The 16,697-nt window shown below is 39.0% G+C and overlaps 1 long non-coding RNA gene across 1 annotated transcript; it reads left to right on the top strand.

The window, feature by feature from the left end:
* Positions 1-10,102: 10,102 nt before the first annotated feature.
* Positions 10,103-11,188, top strand: LOC116332284. Its single transcript, XR_005608519.1, has 3 exons — positions 10,103-10,269; positions 10,662-10,771; positions 10,884-11,188. It is a non-coding gene; the product is annotated as an uncharacterized LOC116332284 (long non-coding RNA).
* The last annotated feature ends 5,509 nt before the right edge of the window (positions 11,189-16,697 follow it).

Genomic DNA, 16,697 nt, shown 5'->3' with positions numbered 1-16,697 from the left:
ACTCTATTATCTAGAGACTTCCATATGTATGTATGTATGCGGTTTTATGTTTGACAGGAAGCCAAAACATCCCTCTGTATTATGACTTAAATTTCTCCTAAAAGATACCACACACACACACACACACACACACACACATGCACGCGCGCGCACACACGCATGCACATATACATATACCGCATAAAGTGAAGATGCAGCTCTCTTTTCTTGCACACAGGAAGTTCTGTTTTTATCCCCCATTTCCTGTCTGTTGCACCTTGACCTCCATCACTCTCTCCCTCTCTTTCTCATGTGCTCACACACACACACACACACACGTGGTTCCTTCACCGTAATATGTTTTCATATTAACATTATGTGTGTAGCTTAGTCTTCTAAGCGTTAACCTTATACATTTTATCGCCTTTAAGAACCCAGAGGGATGTTACGTGTTTAATAATGCAAATCAAACAGCATGTGCTCTTTTTAGTGAATATTTTTAGTGTGTGAGAAGCACCCCTAGATCATGAAAAACACGTAACATATGATAGGCAAAGATTTGAGATCAGAAACATAAATAACTCTGTGTAGACTATTTCAAGTCCTCTATTTTTCTCTTTCCTGCAAATTGTGGACTACTACGACTGGCTGATGGATGTAAACCAGAAATAGACATAAACAGGCAGGAAGAAGTAATCCAGTATTCCAAGAATGGCAAAAACATGCTGAAATGTGTTTGTCTTTTCAGCAGGAAAGAACAGTGTATTCTCAGCTGGTTTCCCTGTTCTACTAAACATGGTGCATCTGTCAGCGGTGATGTATGAACATGTGCCTGTGTTTGAGTACAGTGGATGCGCGTGATTGATGCGTATTTTTGTCTGGTGGAGAAGCACGCACAAGGAAGCCGTACATCAGGATTCATTTCATCCACTCGAGGGAACTGGAAGAGCGCTGGGTGGGGGTGATGCTCTTTATCTCATATGTTACAGAGGGTGGTGACGTGAGAATTGCAGCTTTAATGTAATCTGTACTAACCAACATCTAATGGTCTTTAAAAGAATTTGACTCATGAAGACAAGAATAAAAAGTTATTCATCAATACTGAGGACTAAATGCATCATGTACAGTATGCACATACAGTCTGAATACAACCAAAGCATATCAAATAAATATAAAAATGATACAATATTAAATAAAGCAAAAGAAAAATATATTATAAACACAGTTATCAAGCAACCATATTTGCCCTTTATAAGCTTTTTGGTGAATTATGCTGACAGTCATGTATAATTAGATAAATTATATTTATTTGCAAAATACCAAGTGAATGTTGGTAAAATGGGTAACATCCTGGCATACTCACTCACACACTCATGTTGTTACAACTTAGTACTTAGTATAGACAGACTGCTCCAAGCTGATAGAAAGGCAACATGTGTTACCACCAAGTATGCAGAAGAGCGTCTCATCTGCTTCAGCAGCAGAAGACTACACCAGGTGCCACTCCTGTCAGCTAAGAACAGGAAACTGATGCTACAGTGTGCATAGGCTCACCAAAACAGGGACAACGTAAGTCAGGAAAATATACACTGCTGTGTATCAATGGTTCAGGCCATTGGTAGTGGTGTAATGGTGTTACATAATGATATTTTCATGGCTCAATTTGGGCTCCTTAGTAACGACTGAGCGTTGTTAACACCACAGCCTAACTGCACTACAGGGTACCCGTCTTCTGATGGCTGCTTCCAGCAGGATAGCGCACCATGTCACAAAGATCACATCATCTCAAACTGGTTTCTTGAACATGACACCTTTGGGATGAAGTGGAACGGGAGATTTACATCATGGATGTGCAGCTGACAAATCTTTAGCAATTGTGTGATGCTATCAAGTCAGTATGTGAATAATTAAGACAGCTCTGAATGCAAAAGGAGGTCCAACCTAGTGCTGGTAAGGTGTACCTAATAAAATGGCCAGTGAGTGTTAGTTACTTGCATGTTTCCTGTGTTCTCCATGTTCATCTCTGAATGATCTTATTTTAAAACGCTACCTACGACTCTTGAGGTCAGAGGCCAAGCGCTCATCGTTTCTGAAGGTTCGTATATCCTCTCACTCCTGATCTGAGCTGGCCTGGAAACAGCCATGTCCTGTCTGTATGACACATACTCATGGTAGCTGCTTCTTTTCATCTGCCAAGCGTGAGATTCACCATGAGGACGCAACTTGTGGAAAGTTCACACTGCTATATCCATCATCTCTTTGACCAGCCAATAGGAGTCACTATAGTGCTGTGACAGGGACATGATGTGTCACTGTTTCCACTGGCAAACAATGCTAATTTACAAACTAAAGTGTCTCAGGAAGCGTCGGTGCTGCTTAACAATGAGTCTCTGAGACTCTGTTGGAGGGAAGCGGTCTCTAACACATCGGTCATTGTTTCCCATATGGTCAGATGGAGGCCTTGGAAGAGACTTTTACCAAAACAGAAATCTTTTATCACCTTTCCCTGTAAGTGAACCAAACCAACAAATCACCAGATCCCTTCACTGTAGGGTTCAGGGCTTCGGGTTTTTCCTTCAATTCTTTGATAGGTCACCTTTCTATAAAAAGGACCCCACCAGGGATGTCCCACTGTACCTCTCCAACCCGTTTTAGTTGGCACATCTACTTGTGAGTCATGCAGTGTGAGTGTGGCAAGGGTGTAGCAGTCACCGGGTTGGCCGAGTGGTGACACTCGGCTGCTAATTGCCTTCAGTGTCCATGGACACAAAGTGTGAGAAGCAAAGGACGACAGCAAAACAGAACACAACCGTTCAACTTCGTTTTTGTTATTGCTGAGAGTATTTTATTTAAATTAATTTAATTAGTACAGGAAATATTGTCTTTAAACTGTGTGTCTGTCAGGTCCCAGCCAAATTCAGTCAATCTTAGTGAATCTAAAGTAGTGATCACAGAGTTAGACATGTGTACTGCCTGCATTCAGTGCCTATCTCTAACATAAAGATAAGGATGCACCAAATTCTCTGAATGGCTTTAAGTGAAGTATCAAAAATACAGACAATGCTCAACACTTTAAATGATTTGATGTCATGTTTGTCCATCACATGACAGTTGGTGTGTGAGTGTTAGGCCATGTCCACACTAATACATTTTGGTTTGAAAACGCATCTTTTTCCCTCTGTTTTGACGGCAGTTTTGGGTCAAGGAAAACGCAGCGTTTTGAAAACGCTCTCCAAAGCGGATACATTTAAAAACGCAGTTTTCGCGTCGCAGTGTGGACAGTGAACCCGGAGCCTTTTCGAAAACGATGACACATTTTAGTCATGTGATGCAGTCATGTGACCAGTTAAACTAAGATAGCTGAAGGCATTACACAGCAGTTGTTTTGTTTGCTCTCAGTTTTGACAGCCCTATTAAAGATTAATATCAGTTTGTACATGCTTCAGATAGCTTTTCTTCAAGTTCTTTAATTCTCACTCGCTTTTGCAACTTTGTACTTTTGTGTTACTCACAGCAACAACTCCACCTCGTGGTTATTCCATTTAAAAACCTCGATGCTTTTCCTCAACATTTTGCCGCGATGTTTCAAAGAGCCTGAAAGTAAATAAACGACAGACAGAAATGAGGCAGGTTGAATTGTCTTACGTTTCACACATGCGCAGGACTGGAACGTAAGCGTTTTCGGCCATTTCAATGTGGACGCGCAACTCTGTGAAAACGACTGAGAACGCTAGTGTGGACGCGAAGCGTTTTCAGACGAAAACGCAGTTTTCAAATTTATCTGGGGTAGTGTAGACCTAGCCTTAGTGTGTGTATGCATGCATGTATGCATATATGACCGTATGTGTGTGAGCATGTGTAGAGTATAATCCCAAATCCTGGTGACCATTCCTTGAACTCCCCCCTGGCTTAAAACTGAAGCCAAGGACGGGGTGGACATCCTGTAAAAACAACTACACGCATCCCTTTTTTTAAAAAAAAATCTCTTCACGAACAAGTCTGACCTTTGACCTCAGAATCTTTTGGCCCTTGTGTTCCGGTGGACAAACAGCGGCTCAATGCCCGGCTCCTCTGGTCTGCGTGTTGAAGTGTCCTTGGGGACAGGTATCAGTTAATTATCAGTTTCACATTCTTTTAACTTTCCCAGGATTTCCAGCTCCGAACAAATCACTTCCAGGAAGTTTCTCTGTGAGAATCTTAGATAGAAATGCCAAGGTGGGACTAGAGTCTTCTTGATCTGACGCGAAGCAGAACAAACCATTTTTAGCTTTGACATTAAAAATCATAATGCCTGTGGCAATCAAATATGAGATAAATATGATGGCAAGTATGTAATAAATTCACTGATGTGGCTAAATCTGTCTCTCTGTATGGAGATCTTGTTTCAGATGTGTGTCCACGTGTGAGGCGTACACACAAACTGTCTGTGGAAACAAAGGTTTGGTCAGAGTTACATAACAGATGTCAGAATGAGAAATCCTCTGATATGATATCAGGGAACGTTATGTTTTTTAGAGACAGCAGGCACCAGACTGACTCAACTGCTGACAGCAGGTCTTATTTATTCAGGCGTGGACAGCAGTTAATCACCAGTATTGCAGTCACTTCTCACGTTCAGACAAGATTTAATGCATTGTGCCACAATAATGTTTCAGTATTCCCACAAACATACCATCTAAAGGCAGATATACACAGCTCCCTACAGATGTTTCTGATTCAGTTACTTTTACAGGCAGTTATTCTAATCATAATTTACTGTGTGAGAAGTCGTATTGGCCGACTTTTTTTACATGTTAAGTGATGCGATAAAAATACAATTCTTGCTGTCTTTAGACCCACGGAGGTGTCTCCTGGCACTGCTTAGGCCTAAATTTACCTCAGAGTCACTTCCCACCAGCCGTCCCCGCCGCTCCACTGTACTTCTGATTTATCCTTTAATTGTCTCATGGTGGGTTTGATGTCTGAGTGTAAAGCAGTGTGGGATTTCATTTTCTTCCTGTGGGCAGACTCGTTGTCGTGGAGCACCACTACGCTGAGGGAACGCCGTATCCTTTGATGAATGAGCATCCGTTATCTGAAGCGGCCAAAGATCACTGTGACGAGAGGAGAGGATGTGCAGAGAGGAGAGGGTGTATGCTGATTGTTAAATGTTTTCTTCCTTAACAGAGAGACAGGATGTGCGCTGGGCAATCATACAGTAGTTTGTAATAAAATTACAGCATTTATTTTGAATGGCTGAACTTTAAGTACTGACAGAAGCTCCATCGTACCTGTTAGATCTGCTTCTTCTAAATACAATAAAAATGCAAAGTATCGCAGTACTGTGCACACGTCTTGAGCCAGCCCTCATGAAATCCATCTAAGATTTTATCTTCTTGATTGGGCTCATGTGTGTCATTCTTTCTGTTTGTAAACATGATAGCTCACAAAAAAGCTTGAATTAATTCTTATAAAACTTTTGTAGAGGTGTAGAAGGAGGTCATGTTAACATCCATTAAAATATGGATCCACTGAGGTCATTAAAGCCAGCCTATTGACTTATTGGTTGAAAATCAACAAAAATCCATATAACTTATATAGAAACTACGGCATAAAGATTTAAAATATCCTTGATATATTACTTTGCACCTCTGACCTCTTCTTCAGGGTCAAATAAGTTCTAATTATCATTAAATTTACATTATTTTATTTTTCAAACTTTTATTTGTATTACATTATTGTATTGCATTACAGTAACAGGTTATAACTGTTTATAGACATAACAATTTGAATAAATGTACAACTTTTCTGAATACATTTATTTTCTGTTTAAAAAAACACTTTTTTATTTTTAATTGTCATAGTTTGTTTTACTAAACACCTAATGAATTCTACAAATGTACTAGATCCACATAGAAAAAATATATTATACTAAAAATAATAACATTATGTCAAGTTATGACAAGTATATTAACATGAGTTTCAATAATGTAAATAACAGAACTTTTTTTTTACTGCACTAAACATTTCTTAAAATACCTTTTAAAAAAGAAAAGAAATGAAATTATACAAAATACCCTTAAAAGTAAATACGGTCTTGTATTTATTTTTAAGATAAATACCATTGTTAGTCAGTAGTGCTAGTTTCAGTCATTGTGCCTTTTATAAGGTTGGGGAAACCTGGAGTCAGCTAACAGTGAAGAAGTCGCGTGAGTGCCAAAATGTTTCTCCCACTGAAAACACGACATCCAGATGAACAAAATCAAATTCCTGGGATTTCCTTACCTGCCTGATAATTATTTATCAAGACTTGTTTCTTTATATTTTGCTATTACTAACAGATACAATGTAAAATTGGTTCTTTGATAAGTTATCTGTTATGTGCAGACACAACATCGGTTGATCCCTTCAGTTTGTTGCCGTTTTGATGTTTGAATGATTTACAGATCAGTCTTTAGTGGATTAACAAACAAAGAAAGAAAAAAAATCTTCAGGTGGAAGGACTGGACTGGAAATGAGTGAAAAATTAGCCAATGTCCAAAGACAAACTTTGACAGGCCTTCAGAAAACCTGACGAACTGTTGGCCAAGAGCACTTGAGCAATAGAAAGTTTGGCTTCTTGGAAGGAAAGTATAAAGAAGTGAGGGGTCGCTCTGGACTTTTGGACAGCACTGTAAACTGCGTAAAAATGTAAAAGAGCAAAGAAAAAACACCTCTCTACATATCCCCACTGCCACCTAATGGTCAGCATTACATCTTATTTTTAAGATAGGCGTTTATATATTTAATTCAATCCAGTTTTATTTATATAACGTTAAATCACAACAGCAGAAGCCAAGTTATTGTAAGGTAAAAACCCTACAGTAATAAAGGGAAAACCCCAACAATGAAACTATACATACATCTGTTTTGGGTTTTTTTGTTACTGTTTTTTAATACAGATCATTTTTTTAAGGAATCGCTTTCGTTTGGATAAAAATAAATAAATTCTTGTTCCAGTTTGAATGAAGCCAAAGGAGTCCTGGATTGTTTTTAAGTCCTGGTGTGTCGCTGGTGTTTGACTGTGTTGGTGTATAATACAGCAATGTAGTGGTAAAGACTGGATTTGGTGTGTGTCGGTTGGTGGTTTGCTTCTCTGAAAATAATTTGTATCTCAGGCCAAATGAGAACCCACAGATATTCAGAGCAGGATGTTAGACAGCGCTGTCAAAATGCTGAAATATGGCGACTCAGCACCTTACTCATGTTGTGATTTCCTGCATCTGTCCCTGTGTTTGTCCTTTACTATATTCTTCTTTCTCAGCAGAAAACCACTGGCTTTGCTTCACTCTGCTTTTACCCATTTAGCATCTTTTTTCATGTCTGGGTTGTAATCAGTCATTCCTCTTCTTTTCCTATAAGTGTCCATGCATTATTTTTTGTGACGCTTCCATTAAACCTCTTCTTTTCTTTGTTTATCCCCTAGAGAGTGGATTCATCTTGCAAGACTGACACCTTATTTTTCAGTTTTAAAATAAAAGCAATCTAGCACTCTATCAAAATTCATAAAATCTATTTTTTATACTGTACCATCCATCACGTTTCATGAAATATGGTAGTTTTTAGGTAATTTTGCTGAAATTTCAATGCTAGATACAGAAAAAAGGTGACTTTTACAAATGTCAGAATAAGACACAACCTGAGTTTTCCTTAAATTTGTCATACAGAACTTAAAAGATGCCTAACGAGGTAATAAGTTAATGACGCTACGTTACATCATGTCAGACACTTTAACTTTGAATTGGCTCCATCACTTAAATCTGTTCTCAGGTGAACTTTGAACAGGAAGACTTTTCCTGTCACCAAATCATAGGGGAAAACTCCGAGGTTAAGGTACAACCTGTGGTGTTCATTTTCTTACCTGTGGTGCTGGCAAGTCCCGCCTCTTCAGTCCAATCTGCAAGCGGGCTTTCCGCTTCAGACTTTCCGTTAAAACCTCGCTGGTCTCGAATGTCATGTCATGTCATATCTCGTGCATGTTTTCGGTTCTTTCCTGAGGCACAAAAGCCTTTCTGCACCGTCACCAAAAAGTAGAAACTAGACTTTGAACCGTTCCTGAGTCGCCAAAGACTGAAATTAAAAGTCTGAGATGTTTTTGACTGTACTTCGTCTACAACAGCATGACATCATCTAAAGCCGTTTTATATTTAAGTCTTGTGTTTTTACTGGTCACAAGCTTTATATGTACATCTACAATAAACCCGCTTGAGGCCTTCTGACTTTGATCCAGTGACTATAGATTTATGTCAGTAAAATTTCCCCCGTGTTGGTTACAAATAAGTGAAATTCTACTGTCGAAGCAGATGTGTTACTCTACTGGTTTTGACACATGCACATGTATGCATTTATATTAAAATGCACTCCTGCCTGTTTCAAACCACAGGTTTCAGTTCGAGCTAGCGTAGGGTGCAATTCTGCTGAAGTCAGCCTCATGGGGGTTTTTCTTTTTCTTTTTTCTTTTTTTAAAATTTGTTTCCATACCCAACTCATTAAAATTAAACTAAATATATTCAGATTTTCCCTCTCAATATTTTATCTTTACCTATACATACTGAAAGAAACACAGTATCTAAACATATTGTACAAGTACTAACCCCAAACCACATTTTTATTGTGCAAACAGCTCAGACACACCGATAACATCAGCATGTGATCACCAAATACTGAGATAAAATCAGAGATAAAAATCAAACAATTAGTAATATGACTTGGCAGAGATTTGATTTGCTGATGCTGGACTGATATTAAAATTTCCTTCACACATTAAAACCACCTCCATTATGATCTTGTCTCATGTGTCATAGCAGCTGTTTGATATTGACCTACTTTGGAGTTTCGGTGGCTATTTATTGCCTAAACTGTGCTGCTATCTAAGTAGAGAGCAGTGGACTTCCTGTGGTTTACAGGTTAGTATAATGGGGACCAGGAACTACAACATATGTATCCCATTGTTTCCTGTTATCTCTGAAAAACCTTTAAAACACATCAACAGCTTCTAAGAACAGGATACGAGTACAAAACCTTTTAGAATCACAAACCCATTCTTGTGCGTTCCTTTCAATCCCACAGCACTCATCTCCACCCTAACAGTGTTTATATCTGGTGGCGCTTTATAATAATGTCAGGCTATTAAGTATTAGTAAGATATTAGTAATGTGTTAGTAAGTGCTTAATTACTTCTCCTTAGTGCGCCAGTTATGAATACAGATATGTTTATCCATTTGTAAGGGTTACACCATGTACAGCTATCACTATTACTACATCACTGTTAGTAATAATCACAATCTTAGTCATAATCATAGTCATAATAATATATCTATATTTATAAATCGCATGCTAAAGTGGAGTAATGCTTTATAAATGATGAATTAACCACTTACTAATACTGTAGTGATGCTCAATAGTGTGGCATTATTATAAAGTGCTGCCGGTGTTTGGATTTCAAAGCAAAAGTTTGCATTAGCATCAGTTTAGTCATAAATGCTGTGAATAAGCCAGAAAATGGCTTTCTAATAGATGTAACTACGGTCAGAAAAGCTACAAAGCCGCCGGCAGACAGGTTGTGGTTGCAAAACCTGATTTTTTTTTAGTTTGAAAGAGAGCCACTCTTAAAAAATACACTATAAATTTGATCAGGCTGGGAAACAGCTTATTTAAGACATTTTTTCTGACACATTTATACCCAAATATGTGTAATTTTATCTTATTTTATCTTAACTCATCTTATCTTATCACATATTATCTTATCTTGTAACAATGAGACAAGCTTAAAACCACAATGCATCTGCAGAATGCACAATTATGCATATGCTCAAGTACAGATACGCTCACACATACAGCAACATTAGGTGACTCAGGTAGAGAAGATGTGTTTTCAATTTCAGAGAAACGGGTTTCAACCGCAGCATCATTTGCCCTCCGCCCCCGATTCTTCTTTCCCCTGCTGACCACAGAACCACACTTTGTTTGCATGTTGGGGAGTTGCAGCTCATATATTTTTGTAATGGAACTTGTTCTGCTACCTTGTACATGTTCTGCACAGAGACGCATGCACGTATGTGCACACGCGCACACATGCATATGATATCAGCTTAATAAAAGGGAGAGGAGCTGTGTGAAAGAAGACAGACACCCAGCTGTGCAGGCGAGCAAGCAGGCCGAAGAGACAAACAGAAACAAGCAGGACAACAACAACGAAGAAGATGATGATGAAGAACCCCGTCATTCTGATGGCCTGCATCGTTCTTTTGTCGTCTCTCGTTACGTCTGACAGTAAGCTGACTGCATGCTACTTATTTTTCTCGGAAAGGGCAAATTGCTCCTCTTTTTCTGTCTTTCAAAAGTCAAAATTTGGTCATTTGAACTTTTTAATTAAGCGTGATCGTGTTTGCTGAAAGGCCAAAAAAGGAGGATGATTTAAAAAAGAAGTCTTAGATGAGCAAAAGCTAAAATGAAAGACATCATTATTCATCAAAATATGGACAAAATGAACTGAGGCCTTTTAACACAACATTACTGCAACAGTCAAAGTCCTGTAATTTATTTTGAAAAGTTCACAGACACAAAACAGCCAACTGTAAAAGACAATTTTACGGTGATATAGTGACGTAATTTTCCACTTGGATTTCTTTTAATAGTTCTTTATATCTCTATAATGTTTTCAGACACCTTCGGTCCAGACAAATGCTGCTTTCAGTTCCTGAAAACGTCTGCCGGCCAAAAAAGTGGCGAGCATTGAATACACAGACAAGCGGTGTGCAATGGAAGGCGTGCTGTAAGTGACTCCAGCGTTCAAAATAAGAAGACTAGTATATATCTAGTATGCTTACAGATATATTTAAAAATATACAAGTTGTCAGTATAATTAATTTTTGTCTCTGTTTTAGCTTAAAGACGGTGGTTGGTAGACAAGTCTGTGCTGATCCAACCACGCAGTGGGTAAAGAAGATCATTGAATCCATCCAACTGAAGAATGCCACCACCCCTGGGCACGAAGGATCAGAATAACCGAGTGTGCAATGAACATTTTAATAACAGTATAACCAAGCAGATCTCTTGGTGTATGAATCTATTTTCAAACCATCAAATCTTCAGATTGATTTTCTTTTCTTTGTCTGTGTATAAGCTATTGTAGAGCAAAACATATACTGAAAATGCAAAATAAAAAAATAAAAAAATAAAATGAAAGTTATTTTTCAGCTTGTTTTTGTTTGCTTTTACTGTGCAATCCAAAGTTTGATCTAAAAGAATGAAATCCTGCATTCACTGGGTTAATACACACTGCATTGCCTCCAGTAAAAGCGAAGCATCAAAGTGTGATGTGGTTTCTGGTTGATGAAGCCACAGGAAATTTTAAAAAGGAAAAGAAAAGAAAAAAGAACCACAAAGAGTAAAACTAAATGCACACAGCAAAAAACAGTCAGATTAGATTACTTCAGGATTATTATTGTCATTGTTATGTTTTAGAAACTTTCTTTTAACCCTGTGTAAATAAGATATTATTTCTGGCTGTGATGTATCTCTGTGGCCAGCAGATGTCGCTCTATTCACTATTTTATTTCTCTGGCAAGGCTAAAAACCTTTCATAACTCCCTCCGCTACTGAATTTCTCCTGCTCTAAATGAACTGTGGCAAACAAAGAGTTGTTTAATCTCTTCTGGGTTATGAGTACTGCGTCAGCTAAAAGCTTCTGCAGAGGTTCTTATCGTTAATCAACACTGAAATGAAAGACGATTCAATAAGTAGATATTTAAAAAACAACAACAACAACAACACTGGGCAGCTAACTAACAAACTAAAGCAAAACGGTCTTACTTTTCTGTCAAATCTCTGTAATTTTTCAAAACAAGATGACCTGAAATTCTCCTTTTGCCCCAGAATGACGCCTCAGATGACATCAGCGCAGTGACATCACCGGCCAGATTTTCCTTAAATAGTTTCAGACCCAGATTTTTATTTTCATGCCCTAATGTTTCTTCACATGAGTGCGCGCAGTCTTCTGAGCGTACAATCTGATTGCTCCATAAAAGCTCACGACGCGTGCCTTATTGACGCCACAGGTGACCCGTCAGGAGAGATGGCGTGATTAGATTTTGAAGGACCCTGCTGAATAATTTTACATATTAATAAGAGAAAAACAGAAGGGACGCGGGCCAGCTCGAGTGCCCCTTCTTTGCAATTGCGTTGATGGTTTTCAAAACACCAAACTAATGATTCGGCAGCACAAGAGCTCAGCGTATTAGGGGATAAATGGCTGAACAGCTTTGTTAATCAGTGCTATATTTAAACCACGCCTCACATGGCTTTTGTCATGGTAATAAAATCTTCATTCAAGGGGCCAAGGAGGGAGTTATGGAGATGCTCTATCAAATTTGCATGAAGCAGGTCTGTCAGCTTGACCTACCTGTAGAAAGTAGGGCAAGAAGCAGACAGCCTCAAGTTCTGCAATCACTAGTGGCGAATTTTACATAAGTGAAATTAGAGTTAAAGTACCAGACATTAGGAAAATGCAAAGTTACAGCAAAGAAAAATGTCTGATATTTATCTGTATGGCGCACTTGAATTATATACCTGCTCGTTAGCCCAAACTGCAAATATATAGCCTCCAATTGCAAAAAACTTTGGAGGCTCTCTAAAGTTTAAATCAAAACCCTTGTCCTTTGCACACGGAGATTTCACCAGATCCTCCAAATCTTTGAAGATATTTATTCTTTGCAATTTTATTTTGAGAAAAATTTAAAAAGTTTAGACAGTTTTTTGAAGATTGGTGAATTTCATCCCATCTTTACTTCTCAGAAACTCTGCCTCTCTAAGATGCTCTTTTTATACCCAGTCTGTTACTGACCTGTTTCCAGTTGCCCTACGTAGTTAAATAATGCTCCTCCCACTGTTTGTTTTTAATATGACTTAATATAACTAATATTATATTCTGTTTTCACTTGCATTTCAGTGTCCCAACTGTTCCAATTGGTTTTGCAATCAGCCAGTCACATGGCAGAATGTCAATGCATTTAGGCATGTAGACATGATCAAGGCAACTTGCTGAAATTCAGAATAGGGAAGAAAGGTGATTTAAGTAAACTTTGAATGCAACATTGCTGTTGCTCAGCTGGTGTGAGTATTTCAGAAGCTTCTGATCTACTGGGATTTCCCACACAACCATTTCTATGATTTATGGATAATAATCCAAAAACTAACCAGTGAGCAGCAGAGGAAAGTTGCCAGACTCCAGCTGATAGGAAAGCAGCAATAACTCAAACAACCAATCAATCATTACAACAGTGTATCTGTGAACACTAAAATAAAGTATTTAAAGGTATAACTTCAAGAAGGTTTGAGTTTGCGCTGAGTGAGACACTTGTGAAGTGTCTTAAACCTGCATTATTTCTGAAGGCCAGCAGGAGGCGACTCCTCAGTGTTCATGGTAAAATGAGCCTGCTGTTCACTTGATTTGTTACCCCAGTAAATGCTTTCCAGATGTGTTTACGGTCATAGCTGCTAGTTTCAAGTTCCTAAATAAAACACATGTTCGTTTTGTAAATTATGGCTCCATTTAGTTTGAAATAAACCATGAATCAAGAAGGATATGTTTTACTGCAGGTCTACCTGAGTGCCCAGTGTCCCTGTGCTGCCCCTCCCCTCACCCCCGCCCAGTCACCAATGGGTGATGTCACTGATGTCCACATTTTATATGTAATCTATGTGTTTTTTGTTGAATGACATGTTGTTTGAGGTCAAAGGTCACTTGCTATTTTGTCTCCAAGACTTCATCAGAATGTTTCCCGACCTTCTTTGCACAAAATAGTGCAGTCTAACTCGCACTGAGGTATGAGAGTCATAAAATGGTAACCTTGGGCTGAACACAGTGTGCCTATCTTTGCAGCACGTTCCTGCTGTTTTATCCAAACAATGAAAGAATGTTTGTTCATTAAAAGCTGAGTGAAAACTCAATCCACTGTGATACACTTGAATGGGGAATTTGTGCGGCGTTATGGGCGACTAAGAGGCGCAAACAGAAGGAAAACATGGAGAAATAAAAGCCAGCGAGTCAGCCGAAGGATGGAGATGAAAGGTGGGAGAAAAGAGTGTGTGAATGGTACAGTCACCGTGGTGATCCGGTCCGAGGTGAGGAACACAATGGGATACCATCAGCGGCAGCAGCACACACACATGCATGGAACACACATGAAGACAGAGGCGTGTATAAATAGCTGGTGTGTCATGTCAGCTTTTCCTGACAGATGGGATCAACATAAATTAAGCCCTGAGAGAACAAAACTCTGTGTGTGTGTGTGTGTGTGTGTGTGTGTGTGTGTGTGTGTGTGTGTGTGTGTGTGTGTGTGTGTGTGTGTGTGTGTGTGTGTGTGTGTGTGTGTGTGTGTGTGTGTGTGCGCAGCAAAAACAGACAGGATATACAAAGAAGTCAAGGTCCACACAGCTGAATGTGCAAGCAGTATTTGTTCATGACAAAGGTGTGACTGCATGTGGCAAGCCTATGCACCCCCCCCCACACACACACACACCCACCAGGGTGTGCTGCAGGTACATGAAAATGAAAAAAAAAAAGAGACCAGTGATAGCAAACAAAGAAACAACTGACATCCTCCAGAGCAGATTTAATACACACACTGTTAAGTATTACTTGCAGACACCCTCAATTAGAAGGTTATTAACGTGCTCAGCAGGGAAATTAGACTGTAAATCACCCGTCTGAGGTTGGTCATTTATCACTTCTCAAACAGCTACATTTCTTTCTGAGCTCTTGGTGTAACTTTTAAAAGCACAATGGCATTTTAAGATGGCTACTGAACACCTACTTTAGCTATAAAAATAAAGAGCACTTGTAAAATAATGTCCTTTTGGTTGCGAGGAAAATGCTATTTACTGCAAACTACTTTACATTTTGAATGCAATATACTAATGGGAATGTAAATGTTCAAAAACAGTTTTTGTGTGGCTGATGCAGTGTTATGATTTAGCTAGCGACAGGCCAACATGACCACGAGTCCTGTAGCGATTAATGACCCGTGACCGGCTTTCACCATCTCCCTGTTTTGTTTTGTTTTTCCCCAATCTCAACTATGACAGGAGTCATGCAGCTGTGTGATGTAAAAAACAAGACAACTGTAAGAAGGCTAATTTATCGTTATAATTAAAGAAAGATAACAAACCAAACTACATCAGTAGTGTGTGTGTAAGTCACTGACTGCTTTATTAGATACCACAACTGCTTGTTAATGTCAATATCTAATCAGCCAATCACATACCAGCAATTCAATGCATTTACGCACGCAGACATGGTCATGGTGACCTGCTAGAATTTAAACTGAACATAAGAATGGGGAAGAACGGTGATTTATTTGATGTGGCATTGTTGGTGCCAGATGGACTGGTGAGTATTTGCTGGGATTTCCAACACAACCGTCTGGAGGGTTTACAGAGGATGGCCTCACAAAGAGACAATATCCAATGAGCAGCAGCTCTCTGGGTGAAAATGACTTGTTTATGTCAGATGTCAGAAGAATCACAATAGAAAACTGGAAAAACATTGTCTGGTTTGATGAGTCATTATTCTTTCAGTGACATTTGGGTGGTAAGTGTCAGAATTTGGTTTAAACAACATAAAAGCACGAAGTTCAGGCTGGTGGTGGTTGAGGATATTTTCTTGGCACCCTTTGGGCCCTACTGCACTGCCCTAAGCCTACTTGGTTAGTATTGCTGACCACGTCCATCCTTTTATGACCACAGCGGACACATCTTCTGATGGCTGCCTCCAGCAGGATAACACATCATGTCGCAAATCTGAAATTATCCAACAATGGTTTCTTTAACATGAGAATGAGTTTACTGCACTCAAATGGCCTCCCTGGTAATTGGATCTCAATCCAATAGAGCACCTTTGGGATGTGGTGGAACCAGAAATTCATATCATGGATGTGCAAACAAATCTGCATCAAACTATTTATGGAGACTGGAATATAACTGCCTGAATAACATTATAACCTGAATCCAAACAGTAGAATTAAACTGTTGTAGCTCAAATGTACTTTTTTTTTTTTACAGTGGGAAACTGTTTTAGATTACAATTGGCTCACTGTAAATAGATTGTGAAATGTGTTTTGTTTTTTTAAAACACTGTATTACTTTTCCTGTCATGTTGTCATGGTAATAAGCATACACCACATGCCTTTGGCTCAACAATCCAACGATGACTGAGTTCATCGGTCCAGATTTCTGAGAGTCCTGGACTGTCAGACACATAATAATGCCACTTTGCATAACCAAAACAAAAGAGAAGAATACAACCGAGTCGGCAGTTACAGCACCGCCCGTGATTCAGAGGAAATTAAAAGTAGGGATTGAACTGAAATTAATGGGAGAGATGGGAAAAATAGGAGGGGGGTAGAGAGGGACCACAAAGTAGAGATCAATATCTTTTGTATAATTACCTTCAGCTTCCTGGGTTGCTAGGAAACCAAACAGAAATGAGAGAGAGAGAGAGACATAGAGGGAGAGAGAGAGATGAACACTGAGACCGAGATTAATTTCAGGTTTTCACAGATTTGCAACTGTGTTTAAATAAAGCTGGCGTGAGCAGACTGGAGAAGTGGTGAAGAAGATGAGGAAGAGAAGTTGAAAAGTGCGATATGGGGGATTAAGTGGAAGTCAGGGGAGGAGTGGGGGGGTGGTATGTCAGTATT

This window comes from Oreochromis aureus, linkage group 15, assembly GCF_013358895.1.
Source record: "Oreochromis aureus strain Israel breed Guangdong linkage group 15, ZZ_aureus, whole genome shotgun sequence".
Classification (NCBI taxonomy): domain Eukaryota; kingdom Metazoa; phylum Chordata; class Actinopteri; order Cichliformes; family Cichlidae; genus Oreochromis; species Oreochromis aureus.
The sequence above is the reverse complement of the archived record's forward strand: the minus strand, read 5'-3'. Positions and strand labels throughout refer to the sequence as shown.